The following is an 18,087-nucleotide window of genomic DNA, read 5'->3' as shown; positions in this document are numbered from 1 at the left end:
ATATGAAGAGGAGGAAGAAGAAGACATAGCTCCTTTAAAGCTGATAAAGAAAGTTACTCACTCTGTAAAAACCTATGGATATGTGCTGACATTCATCGGCTGAAAAAAAGGGAAGACTCTTCAGTGAGTAAGTCACTTCTGCTTTCTCTTTCACATTTACCACAACACATCCGTTTGTTGATGTAGCAGATTTTATATGCATCTTTGAAGAGTGATGTTTCATTTCGATAATTTCACTTAGTCCAACTTGAGGGTTCCCAAAAGTCGTGATAGATGCTAACAAGTCAGTTAGCATCCGATAGGAAATATCCTTCCCAGCTGTCATCTTTCCTGTTATGGTGGGAAACATAACTCTGGGAATGATTTGTACTCATCCATTGTTTTTTTTCTCTTTGTTTTTTTTTTTTCTTTGGGCTTTGTGTTACTAGGATACAGCAGTCAGCTGCATCGTGTCACTTGTTTCACTTGGCTACAAGCCAGATTTCACTGTGTTGCTCAGTTTTGGGTGTCTGTTTTTGTGATAGCGTCTTCCTCTCTCTCTGTCCGTTTTGATTTGACCTTATTTGTTGGATCCGTTTGTCATATCCATCTCTCTCTCTCTCTCTCTCTCTCTCACTCGCTCCCTCTCTCTTCTCATGAAAGACTTCTTCTTTTTGGGCCTCTGTCTATTAAACCTGCTGCTACACTGAAACCAAAACACTGCCTCACCTGCTTGGTTTGGACTCTCTCCATAGTAAGTAATTCTCACAAAGCCCATAGGCCATGTAGACCATATGGCACTACATAGTCTGTTAGGTTGTACTACATAGCATTTATTCATGACGGTGACTTGAACTAATTAGTACATTCCCTGGAATTTCCATTCAATCTAAATTTCAGTTAATGGAGTTGTGTACTTTAGGGCTATTTTAAAGGAAATGTCTCTGTTAGTATTATTTAATGAGACGGGTTTCTGTGGAGCACATTAATCGTTAGTAGCAGTGTAAAAATATGTGGTAGCAAAAGCAGGATACTACATTTTCCTGCTGATGTGATTACTCTCATATTCTGGATACATGGTGATACTTTTTAATCATGTGAAGAACTAAAATATTGATAAATAATTGTATGAGTTGCAGGAAAAGGGAAATCTTAGCCATTACAGTTGACAGGGACTCTGCCTTTTGTCTTTTTATTGGATGAGTTATTATGTCTGCGGTGTGCTTGGACGCCAACCGCCCCGACCAGCCGCTAAGTTCCCCTGAGTCGAAGTGTGTTATTTACCTTGCCTTAATACACATTCAGTCCTGTAATTAGGTTTCACTTCAACACATGGTAGAGAAGTGGTATCTAAGCAACCCCTGACATAAAAACACATATATACATGTCCAAGCTTTATATTCTCGTTTGGCTGGTCTCTTAGGTCTCATGCTTTAATAGCAGGAAAATGTGACCGGAAAACACACAGACGCACACACAGACACACACACACAGAGTCTGGCATTTTGTCTGAACCTCTTCAAAAAACATTGCGACTGTCACCACACACAGACCAAAATTCAGAGTCAGCATAAACCAGCACGCATCACTTCCTTTTTAACCTTGTCACTTGCCCTTCCTCTTTTTCATTATGTATAGTGGAAACCTTGACTGTGTTACTCAATGGCCCTTGTTTAACACTTAAATTCCAGTCTTTAAAAAAAAAAATCTAAAAAAAAAAAAAACAGTTCCAATATTTGCATACTCGAAGGACCCAGTGTATTAGAAACACCTCTCGGTATCATGCAGTTAAATGCAACAGCACACTGTTGCTAACTTTAGTCTCAAAAGTGATAATACTCTGAAACACCTTTAAATTAGGTTCACAAATATTAGATTTCGTGCAGGGCTGTTGTATTAGATTGCATTAAATTGTACAGTTGTATCTAATAAAATCAAACAGTAGTGTGAAACCTACTTCCCTTTTTATTGAGGCACCTGCCGGGTATGACTTTGTTTGTGCAAGGAAATGTAAATGAAATCTGTATGTGATCATATTGAACTGTGCATATAACACAATAGAAAAAGACAGTAGATAAAAAGATATTAAAATATTTAACTTAAGGTGCTACTATAAAATCCCAATTTTTTACACTCCTCCTCATTGTTTCTGCTTCTCTTCCCACGTTACTGACTGAGACAGAGATGAGGCTGTGTCCCACTTTGCATCCCAGAAGACCTCGTGTCTCATCATACACAACTTCCTGTGCAACGTTGTGTCTGTTTGTTTTTAGTAGTGTTTGTATATCATAACTGCTTGTTTGAATGCGAGGCATCCACCACTGTTCCCATTGGGAAACATCAACATTAAATGCCATTCCCCGGCATGCTTGTTTGAGTAATTTACGCTCAAACGAATGTCACTCCCTGTCTCCAGGTGGTCCTTCCTGCCACGTCGCTGTGTAAGAGCCGACACTGCTTTTGATGGCTCCACCTGAGAGATTTCCCCAAATGTGTCTGCTTTTTTCCCCCCAAAGTGGTTCCCAGAGTTTCCGCTCAGGGCTTGTTTACCAGTAAATGTTTTTGTGATTCCCCAAAGCAACACGAGAAGTCTGTGTTTTCTCTACCATTTTTATTTATTTTTTTCTAGTTGTTACAAGGAACGCAGCATTTGTTATTTTGTTTTTTTTTTCCTCCCGCCTTTGCTCTCCAAAATGGTTGGGTACACTGTCAGTAAACAAAGTCTAGTTCCCATTAACCTCCGATTCCCTCCGAGAATTTCACAAACAAGTTGAGTGTCGAACGACCTCAAACAAAACGTACGAGCACACACACACACACCGTGCACACACATACACTCATGTCCTGAAGAGCAATATGGAAATATTCGTCCTTCCTCCCTTCCCATGCTTAGCCCTGGTGCTCTAGCCGTCTGTTTTGCCTAATTGCTTTAACACTAGCCTGGCATGCTAATTGCACTGGGCCCCCTGTCACCACATCATTTACATGGCCTGCTTGATTTGAAATTTAATCTGCTTGAAGGGTTTGTGTTTCATGCTCACTTTAAATCCTAATGCTCTGTGGGATTGAAAGCAGTTGGCATTTTTGAGACTGTAAAATAAATCCTTGTGTATTTGTTTGGCACCGCATTTTTAATAAGAGACTTATTTCATGTGAGATCAGAACTTGGGGGTTTCTGAATTTCATACACTTTCACTGGTGAAACTTACTCTGTTGCAAAATAAAACTTTGTAATGCCACTTTAGTTTCAGTCTGTGATGAAATCAAAGAGGAAAATTGATGAGACGGTGGGCAGTGCCGTGTCTGGATGCTGGGCAGAGGAAACTTGTGGATGAGATGGGAGCACATGGTGTGTTGGCTGGCCTTTTTACTGCAGATGGCCTTTTTGATGTGGAGCTGAAAGAGAGTTAGACAGACAGAGACACAGAGAGGTCTTATATAGTATAGTGAGATCACATAGTGCAATTCAATCAAAGGCCAAAAGCTATTTCAATTTCTTAGAGGTTTGGGCCCATCCTGGTTCTACACTGGCGCAGTGTTTCCTCCACTTGCCCTGCAACCAACCATAGCTTTTCTTCTGGACCTGGGCTGACACCTTGGCACCCTCGACTTGCAGTTGTGTCTTTGTCGTCCTCAATGGAACATGAACTTTGATAATAAGTTAAGTTAGTCAGAGGTCTGCGAAATGAAAATGTCCTCCTCTCCTCTCCTCTCCTCTCCTCTCCTCTCCTCTCCTCTCCTCTCCTCTCCTCTCCTCTCTTCTTAAAATAAAGACTCTGCTGTGATTGACTACAGGTTCAGATTGCAAGTGCAGTGCTTTCTGGAAAATAAGGGGCTGTCAAACACAATCATAGGGCGACACAGGGGACTGGAGGCCACTTATACTGGCAACAACTGCACATTGATGCTCTGTGGGGTGGTTTGAAGTCAGTGGGTACATGTGTGTGTATGTGTGTGGCTGTTTGTGTTTGTATACTGCATAAGCATTCTTGTGTGTCTCTTACATAAGCTGAGGTATGGCAACAGGCAAGCTCTGCCCCTGCTGCACCACTCTAAATATTTGCCCTTTCTCCAGACTGGGCGTCAGTCCCAGTCATGATTAGGTTCACCCTTGGTTCTTTTATTAGTGTAATTTCTGGACATCCGGCCCATGTTTCCAACTGTCACTTTTTTTTTTCAAGGCAGGCATGACTTTACTGTGACTGCGCTGACCTCTGTAAGAACAGTCAAACTCTGAAAGACCTCACAACTACACAAAATTCAAAGAAATGCTCATTATCCTCAGTGAGGAAAACAGGCTTCTGAACATTCACACACAGACGCACATTATGGGGAGCACAGGGAGGGTTATTTATCTGAAGACAGAGCTGTGGATGAACTGGATTGTGGTATTGTGCTTTTTGTGAAATTAAAGCTTTTTTTTGCCCCTTATTTTTCTCTTTCCTCATACAAGTTCAACCAAACAGAGAGAATACAGTCAATATTAAGTCAATTATAAATATTTATAATCTACACATTTTAAAAATCCTGTCAATCACAAAGATGTGGGGGATAAGCTCACAGCAGCTGGTTGGTCCGGATGTGATTTGCATGCCACAGAAAGCCTCAGCTCGCATCCCCGTTTTGTTTTTGACTTTGCATGCCTGCTTGTTCTCAGCACAGATTAAATATAGAAGTTTTGTTCTCGTTGAGGATAGATGTTTTTTTCCTTTCCCCCTCCACTCGCGCACACACACACACATGCAAGCACACACAACACAGAGACATAGTATTGACGCCTGATGCTGATGGCGATTCATTATTGAAAAGGAAATCGCCTCAATATGAGTGGAGTTTGTTATGTGGAGCTTTGTTCTCATCATCTATATTGCAGGGCATCTTTGTCAGTCAGCGCAGTGAGATCTTTTTCTTCTCTCTGTGTTTGTGTGTGTTGTAGAGGAAGAGTTTTCCACTCTCTGTAGTGTTTGTCAGTGTTGCTGTCCTAATAACTAACTGCCTTATTTTTAAGTTGATAGAAATCTGAGATACAGTGCTGCTGTGCGGTTTATCAGAGCCAGTTGGTCCCAGATAACATCTGCTCAGTGTCTGTGCTTGGCTGCGTGATCTCAAAACACAATGTTGACCCCCTTGAGTCACAGCAACCTTCTCAAAGGAGCTCATTTTGCTGCTCTTCTGTCATTGTCTTATTTTTCTTGTCCAGTTTGGACAGATAATTAGTCTGTCTGCCCATGGTTACAACTGTGACCTAAAGCATCCAATCATTAAGGCTTGTATCAACTGGTTGCACTGTCCACCGTTTCCACACAATTACTATTTATTTGTGACAGCAGTTGACTGGGGGTGGGGGGCTCTCACTAGTTAAGGTTAAATAATACTGTGAAATAAATTCCAAGTACTTTGTGACAGTAAACACAACTGAACAAGCTTCAGTCAACTGCCCTATGACATTTGGTGATTGATCAGTGAGCTCAGTCTCTGAACACAGGAATATTCTCATGCGCATCCTGAATGACAGGCACATAGAAGACCTGTAAAGAGACAGAGACAGGGGGGACACACCAATCTGAGAAGCTCAAGCTGTGTTTGACATCACTTAGGCCTTCACTCCTTCATTACTCTCAACATGATAAACATTCTGCACAATAAGACACTCTATATGAGCAGTAATTTGACATTTTGGACTATGAAAGTGCTATCATTGCCTCGAGTCGTGATTGTTTTTATAGCTGTAATTTACATATCTGTCTTCTTGGCAACATAGACAAATAAGTATATTGTGCAATTTGTAGAAAGTATATCATATAGAAACTGCAATTTACATCCGCTGTAATGATTCTAAAGTCATTGTCCCAGGAGACCGGATCTACGGAGATAATCAAAGGAAATCTAAGATATCTTTATGTAGATATCATATTGCTTCACTCTCATGAATATAGAGGTAATAGTCTACATCTGATAACTGATCTGGGTGCAGACATGCCAGTGCAGTCAGACTTGTTCATTAGATTCAGTCATCCCGCCAAACTAAACAGAAATCATATAAATTGTCTGTCCCTACTCTTGGATATAAGTCATAGGGGTGTACCAGTGGCTGGCGTATCTGGTACATTGTCGTCATGGTAACAATAAACACTCTGGGTTGTGGGACGGTCACGGTATGGTTGGGGTTTTCAGCACGTAAACGACTTGGTTGTCAAATTGTCACAGACTAAAGAAACAGTCCTTTCTAACTAATACTAGCTCATGTTATAGTAAGGATACAGTAACCAGATAAAATGATCAAAACACTTAGTATCATCCTTGTGTTTAAGACAAACTGAGTCTGAAAATAACAAGGAGCAACTAATTTCATGAAATGTGTAAAACCATCTCCCAAAGTCACATTTGTGCTCTCATCAACAAGCTTCTGATTGTCACTTTAGTTTAGCATCCACTTGATTTCATAATTTATTCAGAAGTTAAGACGTGTCTCTGCACGTGCGTCGGTGTTTGCGTGCAGGTTTATGTGTGTGTGTGTGTATGTGTGCTTGTACGGGTGGGCGAACTGGCAAAGTGTCCCCTCATAAGAGTGCTTGTTGTGTGGCATTCTCTCTTGATTTCATGCTTTGCTGATGGAAAATTAGGCCCTGGCGTATCTCTGCATGAAGAGGAGGTGTAGGAGGAGGAGGAGGAGTGCTGATGGTTGCTGTTATTGCCTCAGGACACTTTCCCCGACAACAAGAAAACTAGAGCGATGAGGAGGGAGGGAGGCTGTGTCATTGGCTGCTAATGCACTCTAAACAAGACGATGAGACACATGGAATCCCCAACGCGATGCTAAGAAGCCTCAGAAAAGAACATGTCTCTCTCTCTCTCTCTCTCTCTCTCTCCCCCTCTATCACCCCCCCCCCCCCATCTCTTTCTCTCCATATTGTTGTAAAGTGCAGTTATGAGTCTGGCATTCTAAAACATTTTAAATGTACTCTGCCTTTTTTGTGGTGGGTTTTGAATGGCATGCAGAAGTGTTGAAGACTTCATTTGCATTTTTTGTCTTGTTTTTTTTTTTTTTTCCCCTTTTCTTTTTTTTGCCTGTCTGTTGCCCAATGAAGCTCTGAGGATAAAGTGCTTAAAGGACTGCAGGCACTTCACTTGAGTTGTTTGGTTGTTCAAAGATACGCCACAGTACACCGCTAGTTGAAATGCAGCTCAGCCCACTGTCAGACGTGTGAGGAGCATTTTGAGGCATAGAGAAAAAAAAAGTTATAATCCCGCTATGTTATGTAAGTGGAATAAGAGCCTTGTATATTGTCGGGCGCCTGTGTTCATCATGTCACAAAGATCAAACGTTGCACAAAAGATTGTAAAGTTTCTCTTTGATATGTAAAAAAATTAAAAAACATTAGTTTCCAGAGACAACCTCTATTGTTGGTAACCATTTTAATGGATTCAAAGAGGAAAACAGCAACAGTTCATTTTGTTAGTTTTATTAATGTTCATACGAAACTTTATTTTAATGTGTGAATTTTAGATCATTGGCACATAAGAGAGGATGATGCAGAGGCCCAGTTTCAACACCCTTATGAATCTGCAGTGTTTGTCAGAGAAAGATCCTCCAGAGTATTAAGACTGGGCCCCTGTATCATCTGGTGGTCTTTGTCTTCCCTGTGGGAACAGTAACTTCACAGTCACTGTGAATGCTGTGGTCATGGAACAATACATTGTGAATGGACTGTGTTCCCAGCTATTATCATGTGCGTGTCTGCGGGCGTCTGTCCATGTGTCCTGGAAAGTAGAAAGAAAACGACATACCCTACAGTATAGTGACGCTTCACCAGCCAATGCCCCTTATACGCGGCCTCTGGTATTATATAACAATGTGGGTTTTTCCAAACATGTGATTCTTCCTGGAAAAAACTATATGAATTCACTACTGTGGTATTTAATGTGTTTCTCTGTGAGTTTTACTGTGGTTCTATGGTTTTTGTCACACAGTTTCACATGCAGACCCTTGGATGTAGAATCAGTGGTTCTTTCTAACCTTGAGAGGTCAGTTATTAATGACTTATTATTGGGTCTAGAGACATTTTTTCAAGGAAATCTGATCTCAACAATAAAAAACTACTTTCATTTATTTAGTTTACCATGTATTGTATATTGAATATCCATCCTATCGATTGATAATCGATTTTCTTTCCCTTCTGAAAAGATAAACTAATGTACTGCATCATAGGGGCATTGGCTTCTGGCTATTGTAGGTCACTAATACTCTCACAGCTTAGGGAAGAATTTAATGATGATTGTGTGAAAACTGCATCAGCAAAAACACCCAGTTTCATGCATGATGTTACCAGAAATGCTGAATTTGAGCTCTCATAATGAGCATTTTCAGGAGCACAACAAGCGGAGCCACTCCACAGTGATATTGACATACAGTGGAAGTCAGCAGTTCACTCAGTTGAGTAAAAACTTGGAACTTTTGGAGGAATTTTTGGGGTTCCGACTTCGGATTGGTGGTCGACGAGGTTTTTCCCAGCTGAAAGGGAAAAACTGTTTACTTGTCCGAGCAACAAGAATCGGAAAGAGGGAGGGGAGGGGTGGGGTGGGGGGGCAGAGAGAGTGCAAAAGGGAGCATGGCGGTGTCTAGATGTAAAACTGTCCATAACACCTGGGGCCACTCAGCGCATTGACGCACACAAAAGAACGCTGGCTGTGTGGACTGGCAAACAGCAGCCACATCTGGACCAGTTTCCCGCCTGGGAGGGGCCTGACTGAGCTGAACGCTCTAACTGGATTGGACTCGACTTGATGTTGTGCATGATTTTTGGACAGGGAGACGTGCTGGATCTGAAAGCGGTCAAGGCTGTTTACGGCATACTTCTTTTCAGAGTACAAGTTTAAAAACAAGGACACGAGAGGCAGCGAGGAAAGAAATGTACTGTAGAGCAGGAGGGAGATGACATAGACGCTCTGTGTAAATTTATCAATAGGTCATCGCCATTCTTTTCTTCTGCACTCCAGATTCCTGTAATTGAGGTTAGAGCAAATTTAGGATCCCAGATTAACAATCTTAAATGTTCAGTCGAACCCTGGACTTTCCATCTGCGGCAATCACTGAAACTCTAATATTCTATTTCCACAAAGTAATCACTGAGGAAGTTAGGGGAATCTAACTCATTCCAACCCATCTGAGTCCACAGATAAATCAATATTCACAGACAGAGCCTAATATTTGGTGTGGGATAAGACTTTTTTTTTTGTATGATCTCACAAGCAAATGGTGCTGGAGAGGACTTTTGAGGATGGAAGGGAAAGACATTTGAACCTCAAAGGCAGTGTCCACCACTGTGAGCCAAGACTTAATTACAATGACCTTACAACAGGGCAGTAGCCTAGAGCCGCGCATTCAGGCTAACCAAGCACCCCCACCAGTGCACAATACACCCCCTGCCGCCATCAGACCTGATAAATGAGTTCTTTTCCTTGATTGCCGCATCAGGGCCGAGAGCGGAGAATGGGTAGAAAAAAGGCGAGGGAGGAAGTGAAAAAAAATGAAAGAGAGACGAAGGCAGCAAGATTGTTAAGGAAGTGAGGAGAAAGTGAACAAGAAGTACAGAACAGTTGCCTGTCTGCTAAACTGTAGCAGTGATGGAAGTTGGTGCAGTAACTGAACTACAACTACTGTATATCCCTGGTTGTAGTTTCTGTCTGATCTGTTTGTTTCTTCTGTGTTTTGTTAATGCAAGTTTTACAACATGCTGAAAACTGAAGCACTGATTATCCAAGGTCATGTCGTTCAATAAAAAAGAACTGGTGCAAACACACACAACATATTCATGTGAAACAAACTGACTTGACTCACTTCTCTTTTTATGATTCTGTATGCATTTTTAAAGAAGTCTGTGAGGCCAGCAGCAGCTTAGTTGTCCAAGGCTGGGGGTTTAAAGGAATAGTTTGACATTATGGGAAATGTACTTGAGATAGATAAGAAGATTGATACTGCTACATTGTCTGTCCGTTTAGATATGAGGCTTCAGCCAGCAGCAGGTCGTCTTAACCGAGCACAAAGACTGGAATTAAGGGGAAACTCAAGTGTCAAAATGAAAATGTGTAGTTTTACGGAGAGTTTCATGCTGGACCAGTAACTTCCCAGAGTAACCTCTGGAATACTTTTCGTTTTACCCTTGTGAGATACGATAAAAACGAGTTACAACATGTTAATTAATGAGCTCTCGCTGCAAGGACCAAAGGTGGGTTTGTTACCTTTTGAAGTGAGCCAGGCTTGCTCTTTCCTCATGATTCCAGTCTCTGTGCTAAGCTAAGCTAACTAGCTTTTAGTGTCAGCTTCATAATCATCTGACAGACATGAGAGCCGTGTCAATCTCCTCATCCATCAGTCAGTGAGTAATGTGAAACTATTTATCTAAAAGTCTTCATTATCCAAGCATGAACTCTTACATGTCTGTCTCAAACCACTACTGCTGAAACCATAGTTGTAGATAAATTTAGAGGCAGTTTTCTTTTTAATATTTATGGGCATTTTTTTTTTTTTTACCTTTTATTTGAGTTGAGGGAGAGACAGGAAATGGGGAGGCAAGGAGAGGGAGAATAAAGGCCACCTGATGCAGGATTCAAACAGGGGACTATCCTGCGACTGCTCAACACACTGCTCCACACTGTGCCCCACAGTTTTTCTTTTTTTTTAAAGTTACTAATCTAATAAAAAGCACACTTAATTCACAATACAGTTTACCTTCAGGCATGTGGAAGAATCTGACCATGTAAGACCAACAGAATCTTTAATGCAATATACGGTTGTCTACGGTTACTGAAACATACAGCTCTATAGCCTGAGAAAACACATGCATGGTTGTTAAGCTACACAATTGGCTTCATGTGAAAAGTTTACACATGCTCTGAACTCATCACTCAAAACTGAATTCATTTTTTTTTTAACCAGTGGCTGATTTACTCGCTTTGAGAGCCAAGCGTACTGTACACACACATGCACACACACGTTGACAGAGTCGCAATTTGCATTCCACACTCTCCCCATCACTCTCTATTTCTAAGAGTCACTGGCTGCCACGAGTTGAACTTGGTTTTTGATTAAGTGTTTGTAGGTAGCGCCTCGGGCCCCGTCTCTCATAGATAAGACGCAGTAATCCTGGCGTGTGTGTGTGTGTGTGTTATTGTGTGTTTTCTGGAGGATTCTGTGGCTGTCTGCCGTGGGACCGAGAAACAGTTTAAAATTCACGAATTTAATTTTGCTATATTCTCCCAACTGAAAATGAAGTGTCATTAACTTCCTGTCACTGCTTTTTTTTTTTTTTTTGAATTAGGTTTTAAATGAGCCTCTTTTCTCTTAAGTTGATTCCATGTCAGATTTTCTAATGACAAAACAAATCAGAATTTAGCACAAGCACTTAATCTCATTCATCATCTCTATTTGAGATCAAAACATCTGATGAGTAGATTATTTTCTCTTTTCCCTGAAGAGGATCCCTTTTGCCAAAAACCCCCTTTTAGGAAGTGTTCCCATGTTTGACAGCATGCCAGTCTTAACAAAGTGGAAATGCTGAGTTCCCTTTAATAGATCTATATTCATTTTCAAATGAGTTGATTAGCCAGCACAATGTCATTGGATTCAGGGGCCCATTACACATTTATGATGGTAAATTACTGAACATTTACAATCCAAATGAAATTTCATGAGGAGGGGATATTGAAAAAATGGAGGGAGAGACGCTTTGCGTTCATCCCTGTAGCCTTGCCTCATTGCATTTCTCTTCCTCTCTCTCCCTCTCTGTCTCTCTCCTTCTCTTTTTCACCCCCCACTCTCCCTCCGTCTCTCGCACTCTCTCTCCCCTCTTGTCTATTTCTTTTTCATATATCACATCAGTGCCCCCTGTGGTCCAACTGGGCATCACACAAGTCACTCTAGCCCTGTTCACTCTCACAGCTCTGTCGCTGACATTTTAGAAAGTGTGTTGTTTTCATGTTGGCCATTTGAATAATAATGGCTTATCTTCAGGTAAGCACGCAGGTAAACATGCAGTGGTGGTGTTTTTCTCCTTATAAATGCTGAGACACTGACATAGTGTGGTGAAAGGATGGATGTCTGGAACTGAGGAGGGTTGTTTCCCCCTCTGTCTTCGGTGTAGTGTTACATGTAGGTTCAAACGTCCTATAGATCCCTGAGCAAACACCTCTCCTCTCCAATCAGCGCTCAGCACTGTGCAGCCCTGTCATTGCGTCCACATCAATATTTTATTTTGGCAAATTTGCAGTGACACGCATTAGTACAATTAGGGGAAAGTTTTTACTTGGATTCCCATCTTCTACAAGGAGAGAGAGTGATAAAGGGAGGTTGAACACTCTCTCTCTCTTGTTTCCTCACTCTCTCTATCCCTCTTTCCCTCTCTCTCCAGCATGGCTGGTTCGTTCCTCAGCCCTCCACCTCTAAATAATTCATCATCCAATCAATCATTTTCTCTTTGTTTTGGGCCCCAGTGCCTGAGATGAAACGGCCCGCTGCCAAAGCTGCTTTGCCTCATCTGAGGCCTAGAAAACATGATCTGCTGCTGAGATTACACACACACACACACACACACACACACACACACACACACACACACACACACACACACACACACACACACACACACACACACACACACACACACACACACACACACACACGTACACACACACCAAAACGCACCTAGCACTGTAGTGCTGGTACCATATTTTCACTGTTGTGAGTCATACACATTCATACAAATACAACAGGCGCACCCACACAACACAGATGCATTGGAGAGTTGAAACATTTTCTTCATTTGACTCAAAATGACAGTAGGTGTTTGACCAAAAATTAAACCTTGGCATCATGAAACTTCAAATTTCAAAGCCCTGTATTCAAAATGTGTGAAGCAAAAACAAAACGACTGGCTCACTTCTCTATTCATACTTATCTATTTATTGTTACCAGGCATCAGATGTCGATCAACTTGGTATTATAAAAAAGAGAAATGATAGAAAACTGCAACGTGTGATGTACATGATAACATTAAAAGGAATGGTGTCTAGATCTCTAGAGTTACAGTATACGTAGTTTGATAATTTTCCTATTTGCTGTTTGCTTTTACAGAAAATAGTCCAATCATTCCACTCATTTAGCACCGTTAAATATTGAGCCTTTTTTGTTTTTTAATGGCGTGCCATTGTAAGCGAGTTCTGTAATAGAACACAGACTGTGTGTCTGATCTCCCAGCTGTAACACTCAGGTTTGGTTAGCTTATCTAAAGGGCCTGTCTCCGCCTTAAAGCCTGTGTGGAGGCAGCCTTAATAGGGGGAAATGTCTTGGACAAGTGATTTGAAGATATTTTGCTTCATCCCTTTGGAGCGCTCTGCAGGTGATGCCGCGAATGTCTCTTTCTTTTGATGTTGAACAACACAGATCCGCTATTGAGTGATAGCTTCAAATGCAGAAAGAGTGAGACCCTACGTGCTGCTCCCCCTACTTGAGCTACATCAGAGAAAACTGACATCCATTATGGTAAAGAAAAGACAAGTGTTTGAAAAATTCAAGTACGCACACTGTAGAAGTGTCAGGATTTTTACAGAGTGCAATTTTTTTTGTTCACTCTCTTTTTTGTTAACAAGGTGGTTTTAAGCCAAGCATGTCTATATGAACTCTGTTGGATAGAGCATGAAAGGATGCTGCTAGCCCATCATGGTAATATTTTAGCCCCCTAAAAAGTCACCACAAGTCCCTTGTGTCCTTCTAACAAGGGGAGATTAAACCTTCAGACTATGAGCTTAAATTCAGGCAATTTTATCCGCTCACTCTCTCTAACTTTTTGTTGCTAAGGCTCTAGCAGTCTTTATCTGATCTTGCTGCCTGGACTCTTGGACTTACAGTAACCGTAATTGGAAATATCCAGATTGAAATAGATTGTTTTATATGGTTGATACCTTAGATATTTTATTGACTGATTTTAATGTTTTCACATTGATACATTTGCGCTTCCTCTTTGTACAAAAATGTAATGTGGTAATGGTTTCAATATTTTTACAAATCCATGATGCATTGATGGATACCCTTTATGGTTTATGTCTTCTGCTGTTAAGTTTAACAGAGTGTTGCTTCCTGGTCAGTCATTTATTAATTTGGTGGCAGGAAGGTGAACAGAACTTTTGGTGATGATCAGCAAAAATAAGTTAGCAACATCCTTTAAGTTGAAACTTAGGGCTTCTATAGCACTAACTGGCAGGGAAAACAAACTTACAGAGCAACCTGTACATCCGTCTAATGAAAATAAAGTGGATGGACACAATCAACTTTGTTTACCCAAAATAGGAATGTAAAAATCTTAATTTCTTGATCTAAAAAGAGGAAACATTCACCCCTGAAGCTTGTGTATAAGATACCACTTATACCTCAGCACATGAAATCTAATAGCCTTGTTGAAATGTGCCGCAGGGGACTCACATACACAGCAAACGTATGTCTGAAGTCTGATAAATAGCAGAGGCGGACGAGGAGACATTATCTGTAAGTGTCCTGGGTACTGTAAAAAGACAAACAGCTTTATTTATCAGACTGGCAGAGCCCCATTATCACGACAGACGCAACTCCACGGGAAGTAAATAAAACACTCTTGCGACAAAAAAAAAGAAAAGAAAAAAGAAGCTTAGATAGAGGGAGATGGAGTTAAAGAAAGAGGGCATGGATAGATGGATGAGAGGAGAGGAATAAAGGAGGTAGGATGCTGGAAGAGAGAGGGAAGGGGACAGGCAGCAAGTGTCAGACGGAGAGCTGAAGGATCACCCAGGGCCTAGTAATCATGCCTCGTAGGGCTCAACGTCAAGCAGCTCTAGTGTGAATGAGCGATCACACCTACCTGCCCCATGTTTGTCCCTCTCTCGCTCACTCACTCTCTCTCTTACGCACACACACACAGACACACACACACACTCAATAACACCATGTGCAGCGAGTGCAATGTCTGCCCCACTTCATGAAATAAATTGGCCACCTACCAAAGACAGCAAGAGTCAGATTACCTCTGGTGAGAAGTCGGTTATCGCAATTATTGTTACAGAATGTGTCGAGAATCTGTTTAAATATGTCATTCCAAAACATGGCCTCAGCCCGCATGCCCCCTAAATTGTAAGATATTTATTAACAATTATGAATTAATTGAAGAAAATATTTGGTTCATATATGTCAGTGTAATTTAGGCAGGAAAATGTGATGAGTTCTTGGTTTTTATTAGAATATCATTAACCCGCTTGTAATTAACCTCGTTCAAAAATTAACCACATGTTATTATCAAACCAAGCAAATAATTGAAGCAGCAGCTTAATTTATAATTTGACAATTTCCTGCCTCTTTTTTCTTCCTCTTTCATGTGTTCCTTTAATAAAAAAAAAAAGAGGAAATGGAGAGAAACATTTAACAGCGGTGACTTTAATGAACATGTAGCATGGTGAAAAGGAGAGGCAGAATTAACTTACATTAATAGCATCTGTGCTCTGTCCTCTTAAACTGGACCGTGTTACCCCAGAGAACCCCCTCCACCCCCCACAACCCACCCAAACCCCCCACCCCGCAAGTCAGAGAGGTGGTGTGTGAAACCAGGGCCTCCTACTTTCTCCAAGACACAGACAGAGCCCACGGGGGAATGGTATGGAGATTCAGCCCTGGTGGATAACACAACCAAGCTTATGTATAGGTTACACAGACCAGCTAAGCAAGGTCTGGATGTCAAGTCTCAGAGGGGAGGAGGTGTAGTGGATGTGTGTGTGTGTGGCAAGAGGGTGGATGTTAGATGAAAAATGTTGCATGGTTTGGTATTTTTAGTCCGTCCGTTGAGACGATACGGTTGCCCACTTGGATATGTTTAATGTCAAATATGTTGTGCCAGTTTATGTGGAGTCTGTCCACATACAGGCCCAGTATGCAGTGGTACTCGTTCCAGGCTACAGTTCCATTGGACAATAATAATAACTGATTTGATATAATAATGTGCACTTCACTTAAATGCTGCAGCTTGTAAAAGAAAAACTAATTTTAGGTAGCTTACAATTGTTGGGTAGCATTTAGATTTGCCCTGGCATCAGTTAAGTTTGATCTAATAATAGGGATAGACCGATTATCGGCATGGCTGATAATACCGGCCGATATTCAACATTTTTAGGACAATTGGTATCAGACGTTTTTTCATCAATTTAAAATGCACTCCTTTGGCTCCGATGCAGCGGTCTCTCTGCCTGAAGTCACCACTCTCGGCTGTGTAACAATGTCCCGCCCACTGAAGCAAGATTTGTGTTGGAGTTTATGTTATTCTACAAAAATGTAAAATCTTTTTATCACAGATTTTTACAGTGTACAAAAAACAAACGAACAGGACAGTATACTGTATTCAGACTAGTCCCTGTTGGGTTATTCAAAATTTTGACACCAATACTTTCATTTCATTTGTTGACCGAAGTTAGTAAGTGGATGTTAAAAGTGCAACATTTGCGAATTAGAAGTATAAAGTAGCCGAAAATGAAAATACTCAAGTAAATGCTGTTATTTGAGACAGTTACTTTTCCAGCCGCTGATGTAAATATGCTGACTTGACCCCTACGTGCTCCCCTCCTCAGTTGTGAGCCATCAATGAACCCCATTCCTCAGAGAGTGGGAGTGGCTGTGCGCCAATTCTGCCTCATCATTGACCTCAATGGACCGCCACCACAAGTCTTCAGGACAGACGTTTAACTGCCATACAAAACTCCATGGCTCACTGCCTATTCAATCACTCATGTGACAGTTAACGGCCCACAGTGGCTAATGATTTTCTGTCATGTTCAGGCCACGCTGCGGAACCAGAGGATTAAATATCGGCTGACGATGGACACATCAACTACTACAATGGCCCCTGTTCATCAGCCAACCCTCATTCTCCTGTGTTCCACCTCTGAAGGAAAGTGAAGTATGAAGCCACCTTGTGCCGCTCATGGAGGGCCACTTCATTATCATCCCGCTGTCTGGAAAGTAAGACATGAATACTGTATGCTCCATGGCCTGTGGGGATTTATTTTCCAAGTTCTTAATAATCTTAATGTTGACTGAGAGAATGGCAGAGAAAAGTTTGGAAAACAAATGCATCAGGTGGTTAAATTATCCTCACTCCATATACAGTACAGTACTAGCCTCAAAAATGTGGAGGTTTGGTCACCTCTGCATTGTGTCTTTCATGAGGAATATCCCCCTCCTACAATTCACTTCCTGCTTCATAAGAAAAATATTCCCAACTTTTTTTGTGCTTATGTTGCAGTTGTACCATCTTCTGCAGGAATGTCAGTTGTCTGTGTGTACACAGAGATTTTGAAGTTTCAGGCCACTAGCTCTCTTGCTCTGCAGGCCCCACTCACTTCCTCCAAGCCCCCCGTTCAGTCCTGTGTTGTGTCTGAACATGTATCTTGTATTCACCCAGGCTCCTTCCATGGCTCTCCTCCTCTACACATCAACATTGTTTGCCGGATGGGCATCTCTGGCCGGAGCTGTGTAGAAACTTTGGAGTATTTATTATTCAAAGGCCTTGTTCCCTATGCTGTTTTAGTAAGGGGGGGAGCAAAGGTGTGTGTTTGGTAGAGGGAGATGCAGGGCTGACACTGTCACTGACAGGGGGAGCTTCAAAATCCCACAGTCGACTTCCCCCCCATTATTTGTTCTAGTCCAGGAAGGCACAGGCGAGATCACACAGGAGTGGAGCTCTGTGAGTGTGTGTTTGTATGTGAGTGCAGACTGTGTGTGTGTGTGGGTGTCATTGGCTGGCATTAAGTTCTGTGGCGTCTGTGTGTTGCACATTGTGTCCAATATGTATATAGTATGTGCACTTTGTATGGGGTGGCACCCTGTTGGATCGTTGTTACACTGTGTGTGTGTGTGTGTGTGTGTGTATATTTAAGCGGGTGAGGGGCCAAATGATTGCAGGTTGACTTACTGAAATGGTGTAGATTGTGTGTAGAGAAGCTTTCACTTACCTGTCATATGGTGGTTTGTTATTACTGGCCTTGGCAGGTTAGTCTTGAGAAAGCGGCTTTTATTGAGCTGGACTGAAAGTTTATTCACAA

This window comes from Trachurus japonicus, chromosome 23, assembly GCF_045865225.1.
Source record: "Trachurus japonicus isolate A0001 chromosome 23, Traja_1.0".
Classification (NCBI taxonomy): Eukaryota; Metazoa; Chordata; class Actinopteri; order Carangiformes; family Carangidae; genus Trachurus; species Trachurus japonicus.
The sequence above is the reverse complement of the archived record's forward strand: the minus strand, read 5'-3'. Positions refer to the sequence as shown.